The following is an 8,360-nucleotide window of genomic DNA, read 5'->3' on the forward strand; positions in this document are numbered from 1 at the left end:
TCTGGCAAATAATCCAAAATCCCACATGTCAAACAGTACGAGGTAACGAACTGTAGTAAAGAGCGACGAGGCTCAATAGTAACCAAAACTCTAAAAACAGAGTTTTGAAACCAATAGTTACATCCAAAGATTTACATTTTAATTTGGATTATAAATATATAAGTTTCATCAAATTTAGTCTTACCCATAAGAATTTACGAGCCTGAGAAAATTTGCCTTGTTTAAGAAAATAGGATTATCGAATCCTATTTTCCCTAAAAATCTTAGAATACTTTAGTTTTTTACTGTTTAATAAAGTAGAATTGAGAGAAAGAGTCAAACTTTAGCGTAAAAAGCAGGGCGTTGAGAAGAGAAGAGCCCCTTTCATACACGGAGTAATTCGGAGTAAGTTACTGCGTATGAGAAAGAGGCTGCTTCCTCATCAACGCCCCGCTCTTTATGCTAAAGTTTGACTCTTTCTCTTAATTAACTCTACTTTTTAAAACAGTAAAAAACTTTAGCGTAAAGACCGGAGAGTTGATGAAGAAGCAGCCCCTTTAACATACGAAGTAACTTCTGTTCGTTTTAAGTTTTAATGTCGTTCCTTACTTTCCGTTAAAAAAAACTTGTCTTTTTTATTTTTTTTCTGAACGTTTTTGAATCAATGCATGTTTTGATTTTGGCTCTCCGTAGATGAATAATTAAAACGAAATTTGCATATTTATTTTTTGGCTAATTGGCTTTCTCATAGCTTTGATCGAATGATTTTGAGAAAAAAAGGAGCGGGGGAGGAGGCCTAGTTGCCCTTCGAGTTTTTGGTTACTTTAAAAGGTAATTCCTCCATCGAAAATTTCCCCAACATATTCCCCTTTTCTCAACCCCCCCAACCTAAAAATCCTTTCATACACGGAACAGCCCCTTTCATACACGGAGTAATTCGGAGTGAGTTACTTCGTATGAGAAAGAGGCTACTTCCTCATCAACGCCCCACTCTTTATGCTAAAGTTTGACTCTTTCTCTTAATTAACTCCACTTTTTAAAACAGTAAAAAACTTAAGCGTAAAGACCGGAGAGTTGATGAAGAAGCAGCCCCTTTAACATACGAAGTAACTTCTGTTCGTTTTAAGTTTTAATGTCGTTCCTTACTTTCCGTTAAAAAAAACTTGTTTTTTTTTTTTATTTTATTTCTGAACGTTTTTGAATCAATGCATGTTTTTATTTTGGCTCTCCGCAGATGAAAAATTGAAACGAAATTTGTATATTTATTTTTTAGCTAATTGGCTTTCTCATAGCTTTGATCGAATGATTTTGAGAAAAAAAGGAGCGGGGGAGGAGGCCTAGTTGCCCTTCGAGTTTTTGGTTCCTTTAAAAGGCAACTAGAACTTTTTTTACGAATGTTTTTATTGGTAATAAATATTAAAAAATTACAAATTAACTTACGTAACGAACTCCTGTACTCTCATATTTTTATTACATATATGAAGGGGTTCGCCCCCTCGTCAGTACCTCGCTCCTTACGCTAATGCTTAAATTTTGTCCCAATTCCTTAAGAATGACCCCTGAATCACAAAAGCCGTAGAATAAATAGTTGAAATTGCTAAATTGCTTTAGCGTAAAGAGCGAGGTATTAGTAGGAGGTGAGCCCATCATATGCGTAATAACTTCTGTTCTTTTTAAGTTTTAATGCTTCTCCTTACTTTCAGTTGAAACAACTTTTTCATATTTATTTTTTCATTGTTTTTTTTTTTCATAATGCTAGAAAATCCTGCGCTCCCTTCGTGAAACTTTTATTCCCCAATGACAAATTCCTCCATCGAAAGTCCCCCAACATATTCCCCTTTTCTCAACCCCCCCCCCCAACCTAAAAATCCCCCAGAAAACGTCTTTACACTTCCGAATAACCATTACTATATGTAAGCACTAGTCAAAGTTTGTAACTTGTGGCCCCTCCCACGGGGACAGCAGGTGAGTAAGTCGTCCCCAAAGGCATCGGTATTAAATTTTGCAACAATGGTGAATAAAATGGCTATCTCAGAATTTTGATTCGTTGACTCTGGGAAAATAATTAGCGCTTGAGGGGACCTAGGTGCCCTCCAATTTTTTTGTCACTTAAAAAGGGCGCTAGAACTTTTCATTTCCGTTAGAATGAGCCATCTTGCAAGATCCTAGGACAACTGGGTCGATAGGATCACCTCTGGGGAAAAAAACAAAACAAAAAAACAAATAAACACGCATCTATGATCAGTTTGCTGGCAAAAAATGCGAAATTCCAAATTTTTATAGATAGGAGTTTGAAACTTCTACAAGAATGTTCTCTGATACACTGAATCTGATGGTATGATATTTGTTAAGATTGTATGACCTTTAGGGAATGTTTCCCCCTATTTTCGAAAATGAGACAAATTTTCTCAGGCTCGTAACTTTTGATGGGTAAAACTAATCTTGATAAAACTTGTATATTTAAAATCAACACTAAAACTCAATTCTTTTCATGTAACTATTGGTTTCAAAATTCCATTTTTGAGAGTTTTGGTTACTATTTAGCCGGGTCGCTCCTTACAACACTTCGTTACCACGAACTGTTTGATACCGTTTCTTCTATTATCCACCACCCAAAGAGGCACTTGACAAAACATTCCAGGACTGACGGAGACTTTCCTTCAACTTACAAACCAGCCTTCCAAAGTGACAGAGCAGCAAGTACACGACTTTTAACGCTTTGTCATGAAGACATACGACGTGAAACAAGACTGCGACGACGTGAATACATTTAGTAAAGAAACATGTCTATGACAAAAGACCAAGAACTTGCAGAGACTTCCTTAAGCTAGTGCCTCATTTCTAAAACATATCCTTAGAGATGCACTGACATGTCACTACATGCCAGGTTATGTGTGGAGTCGTAACCTGAAGTCAATACCCACTTTTCCCTGTTTTTTTTCCTGGGTTCTTGGCGCCGATTGAAAGGGGCATCTCTATTGGTTATACTCCCTTTTACAAGCATCAGAAGCCTGTCCCGAGACAGTCTGTTGTGGTTGCAAAAGAGGGTGTGAAAGAAGATGCCACTGAAGGAAATTTGACCTTAACTGTAGACCACTATGCTGGTGCAAATCAAAGTGCTTTAATTGTTGAACATGTTCTTATTTTGTATTTATTTTTTTACTAGAAAATTTGATTGGTCTCTTTTTGTTCCTTATAAAAATATAATTTTTAAATGTTTAATACCAGCTGTTTATCTTCAGTTGATTCATTTACAATAAATAAAGAGATGAAGATTTAACACCTATTAACTGATTTTGGTTTAGCAAAATGTAAACAAAGGCCATAAAATCGACGCATCTTGGTCTCATACTAAGACCCCAAGCGGATTAACAGATCAACTAATTTTAGACCTCAGGTGGATCAACGGTACTAGTAAGGTATATTTATATGCATATACGTGTATTTTCAGAATCTGAAGTATCGGTTGCTCCTAATCCGCTCATTTGAAGTCAATTACTTTTTGTTTTGACAAAACTTGTATTTTTGATCGCCATCTTGAATCTGGAGTGCCTAGCAACACTACGGCACAACTGTTTTCACAATTGGTACCATATTTTGGTACCACAGTACAACATTTTACGTTCATATTCGGAACATCTGCCATCGATTAGCCCATTACCCCATACTGGCCTTTTTGGGTGATCATATCTTTTAATTTTGACAAACTCATATTTTCGACCGCGCTCTTAGATTTGGGGTATCTAGTGACACTACGGTACAACTTAGGATGTTTTAAAGCTCTTATTCGGAACCTCTGCCATTGATTACTTCATACAACCCGATTCGAACGACCATGTCTACTCGTTTTGACACACTCGTATTTTTGTCCGCTATCTAGGATTTCAAGTCACCTAGTGGCGTTCTGAGAGAAAATTTCGCTTGCTTAATCAAGCCCTATTAAAGAACAGACTCGAAAGTACATTTCAGCCAATTTTGGCGCATTCATCAAACACGATAGTGTTTTTGTGTTCTTCGCCAGCACTATAAACAATTTGTACATTGTTAAAACACAAAGTAAATATTAGGAAAAATGCATGAATATTTTTGGGCAATTTTTTGTGAGAAAATTTTCTCGGGAAGAACTTTTCACGAAGAGGAAAGTATCCGAGGATTTAGCATGATATTTGTCACAAATCTTTAAGAGACGAGTTAGAAACGCAAACACGAAAAACAAACTTTGTCTTTGCCGACTAAATTAAAGATGTGCAGATGTTCCAGGAAAAATTTTCAGTGGTGTTGGAATTGTTGGTCTTTGTATGGGAGGGGGTATTTCCCACTTAGGAAATTTTTTTGGGGAAAATTTGTGTGAGAGTTACTTTCCATTGGAGGTGAGGAAATTTCCCAAAAATAAATTTTACAGAGGGGGATATCTGAAATTACTTAAAAACCACTAGAAATTAATGTCCTTTTTCAATGAAAGTATACTAAAGAGAAATTGTTAGGTGGAATCGTCCGTAAGAAATTTTCAACGAGGATTAAAATGTCTAGAGAGAATTTTCCAGTTGGGGAGGGGGTTAGTTTAAGTGGAAGAAACTTTACTTTGAGAAATTTTCTGCGTAAAGAGGACATTTTACAAATAAGAAAGCCAGATTTTTTGGCAGTACTTGAAAAGATTAAATTGAATTTAATATAACACTTTTCCACTAAAAGTGAAGAGCAACATTGAAACTTCAAACGAAAAAAAAATATTCTATATATGAGGGTGGTTAACCTCCTCTCAGCTCTTTACGCTAAAATTTGACTTTGTGTCCCAATCACTTAAGAATTACTTATGAGACACAATGGCCGTTTTGATGGAATATGAGGCTTTTTAGAAGTTATCGAAACACTTTCACACAAAGAACGAAGGATTGAAGATGAGGTAAACCCCCTCATATATGGCGTAGTTTCTGTTTGTTTTAGGTTTTAATTTTGCTCCTAACTTTCAGTTGAAAAAATCTTTTTTTATTTAATTGCTAAGAATTCTACTTACATATTATCTCCTACCAGAGGGCGCGGTTTCTTATGAAACCACCTATGAAACTATGAGACAGCCAATTATCCAAAAAAACAAATTAATATACAAATTTTATTTTTATTCATGTACAGAAAGCCGCAATCAAAACATGTATTAATTCAGAAACGTTCAGAAATTAAATTATAAAAAAAAACAAGTTTTTCTAACTGAAAGTAAGGAGCGACATTAAAACTTAAAACGAACAGAAATTACTCCGTATAAAAAAGAGGCTGTTCACTCCTCAACACCCCACTCTTTACGTAAAAGTCTTTTACTTTTTTAATAAGTAGAGTTGAGAGAAAGAGTCAAACTTCAGCGTAAAGAGCGAGTTGTAGAGGAGGGAACAGGCCCTTTACAGTAGGGTTCTCTGATACGCTGAATCTGATAGTGTAATTTTCATTAAGTCTATGACTTTAGGGGGTATTTCTGCCGTTTTTGAAAAAAAATATGGCCAATTTTCGAAGGGTCCTGACTTTTGAAGGGTAAGACTATACTCGATGAAATATATATATTTAAAATCAGCATAAAATCTCAATTCTTTTGATGGATGTATTGGCATCAAAATTCAGTTTTGAGTGTTTTGGTTACTATTGAGCCTGGTAGCTCCTTAATATAGTTTGCTACTACGAATTGTTAGAAAAAAAAGAGTAAAATTGAAAATAGATGAAAAAGGTATAAATGAAAAAAGAAAGTCATTACATTTTTGATATATTTGTTTTGTAAGTTTGATATGATTCTTTGTCAACTCGGTAGCATGTTCTTGATACATCTGTTCTGCGTTTTTGACCTGGCTTCAGTTCTTATAGCCTGAATTTCTTCTACCTTTTTTTACTCTTCTGGGAAATTCATTTTTTTTTTTTTTTTGATGTTTTTAAGTTTTTAACTAAAAGAAAAGTTTTCCTTTCTTTATTTTAGAATCTAAACTAAGATTTCAGTGTTACGCTTTTCAGTGTTAGTTTCAAACACTGGAATATTCAAAAAAAAATTGTAAGTATTTCAACAACTCATGTCTTGCTTAAACTTTTCTGTAAGCTTGGGAGGAAGCAGAGGTTTGGAAAAATAAAAAATGTGTCAAATTACGCAGAAAGCAAAGGAATGTATAGAAATTCAAATAATATTTTATGGCCATCCCCTAGATTATCTGGTTTTCAATATGGTTTATAAGAATGAAAGGTTATTACAGCTAGTGAAACAGGAGAGTCTCTTAGACATTGACATGGAATCACTAATACCGTACATTTGGAGGAGGGTACAAGATGCTTCAAACTTCTAAGATCAGTTTTAAAAACCTTAGTTTATTATACCTGTTATAAACGTGTTTTTTATGGGTACATGTTGTATATTTTTATTCACGTGTTTTTTTGTGATTTATACCCACTACCAAGTCTCAGTTGACTAAATAGAAAAAAAAAATCTGTTTTTATTCAACTGAGAGGAAGCAGCAACATTCAAACTTAAAACGAAAAAAAATCGAGGAGAAGAGCTATTTCTTCATATTCATATTGGAAGAACTTCTGTTGGTTTCGAAATTTAATGTTGCTCCTAACTTTTAGCTGATAATAATTTATTTTTTATTTAATTTCTGATTATTTTTCAAACAATGCAGGAGAATGTGGCAACCAATCCATGAAAAATTGTTCTACCCTCGCCACAAACTCCTCCGTGGAAAGTTCAATCCACATAAAATAAGACCTCCACCAATAAAATTGAAAGAGGGGAGCTGTTTTTTCTTATTCATATTAGAATAATTTCTGTTGGAATCGAAATTTAATGTTGCTCCTTACTTTTAGATTAAATAATAATTTTTTTTTTTTAATGAAAATAAGGAGCAACATTAAAACTTAAAATGAACAGAAATTACTGCGTATATGAAAAGGGCTTTTCCTCCTCAACGCCCCGCTCTTTACGCTAAAGTTTGACTCTTTCTCTTAACTCTACTTTTGAAAACAGTAAGAAACTTTAGCAGTAAACTTTATATGCATTTTGTTGCGTTTTGACGAGTCAGTCAAACAGATCGGGGTGGGGGTTCAAAATCCCTGGCGTCCCCCCTTGGATACGGTCTAACTTGAACTACATGCTAGAGTAGCAATTTTCTAAGCCTATAGCATTGCAACACTTAGTTTTTGACGGCTTTTTCTATAAAAAAAAGGACAGAAAAGATGAAAAAAGCGAACACCGTCCGGAAAAAAAAAGTTTTATAGGGTCGAAAAATGAAAGCATAATATGTTTTCATGATAAAAAAAACTACAACTTTTACAATGTGCCAGAATGGCAATCTTCTGCACCTCTAGTGATACGTTTGCTAAGGATTTGTTCACAAACAAATTTTTTTTCTATCCACCTTCCTCCTCAGAAAAAAACTATAAAGGTTCAAAAGTATTATTATCCACCCTCCCCATCATCTGATGGGGTGGAATATACCGAGAAGTTTATCTTTGGTTAACATTAATACGATTTTTTGTTTTAATTAAAAATGGGGCGCAGATAGCAAATGTCAGAAAACTGCAAAAATATTTACACAGAGACGGTTCAGTGTTTCTGTTTAACTTCAGAAAATACTTAAAAACTTAACTGCAGAATATACTTATTTGCTTAAAAGCAAATGCACAGGAATAGGTTAAATCAAGTTCTAAAAGCCAATAAAAAATTTCACTGGGTTTACGAACTTATTTTCAACTCCCCATTCCTCCTCTTAAAAAACTTTACAGGTTCAAAAGCATTATTACATCAAATATGTTTTGTACTATGTCAAAATAATTCGCTTCTAGATCCACGATGTTTCGTAACACAATTTCCAAAAAAAATGAAGCGCAATTCTTGGAGCAAACATAATGTTTATATGAAGGTTTTTCTATAAGCTTTCATAACGTTTACATATTTTTTTAATAATTTTTTTATTATCTAAATTTTACAAAACGGTTTCGAGTCCTCGCCCATGTTAAAATGCATACATGTGTTTTGACAGAGAAGATTATATTCATGTTTGACAATAGACAAATATACATGAGAGAAGTCTCACCTTGAAAGTCCAGGATGCTTTTCCACTTTAAAATTAACCTCCACTAATTCCTTTTCAATCACTTACTGACCAATTCTTTGAACAATCGTTGCATTTATTCCCTTATCACCAAATAATTATGATTCGAAACATTTCATTAATATTTAAAAGCTTCATAATTAGGACAATTGAGTATGTTATTATTCTAATAATCATAAAGCCAAGATTTAATCAGAGTAAAACATTAAGACGAACACAAAAAAAAAATTTGTGCCCTCAAAACATGCGTGAAAAAAAAAATTTAAATACCTTGTTGTATTAGTAAGATGGAAAAGAGAATATTTA

Source organism: Artemia franciscana, unplaced genomic scaffold (assembly GCF_032884065.1).
Source record: "Artemia franciscana unplaced genomic scaffold, ASM3288406v1 Scaffold_188, whole genome shotgun sequence".
NCBI lineage: Eukaryota > Metazoa > Arthropoda > Branchiopoda > Anostraca > Artemiidae > Artemia > Artemia franciscana.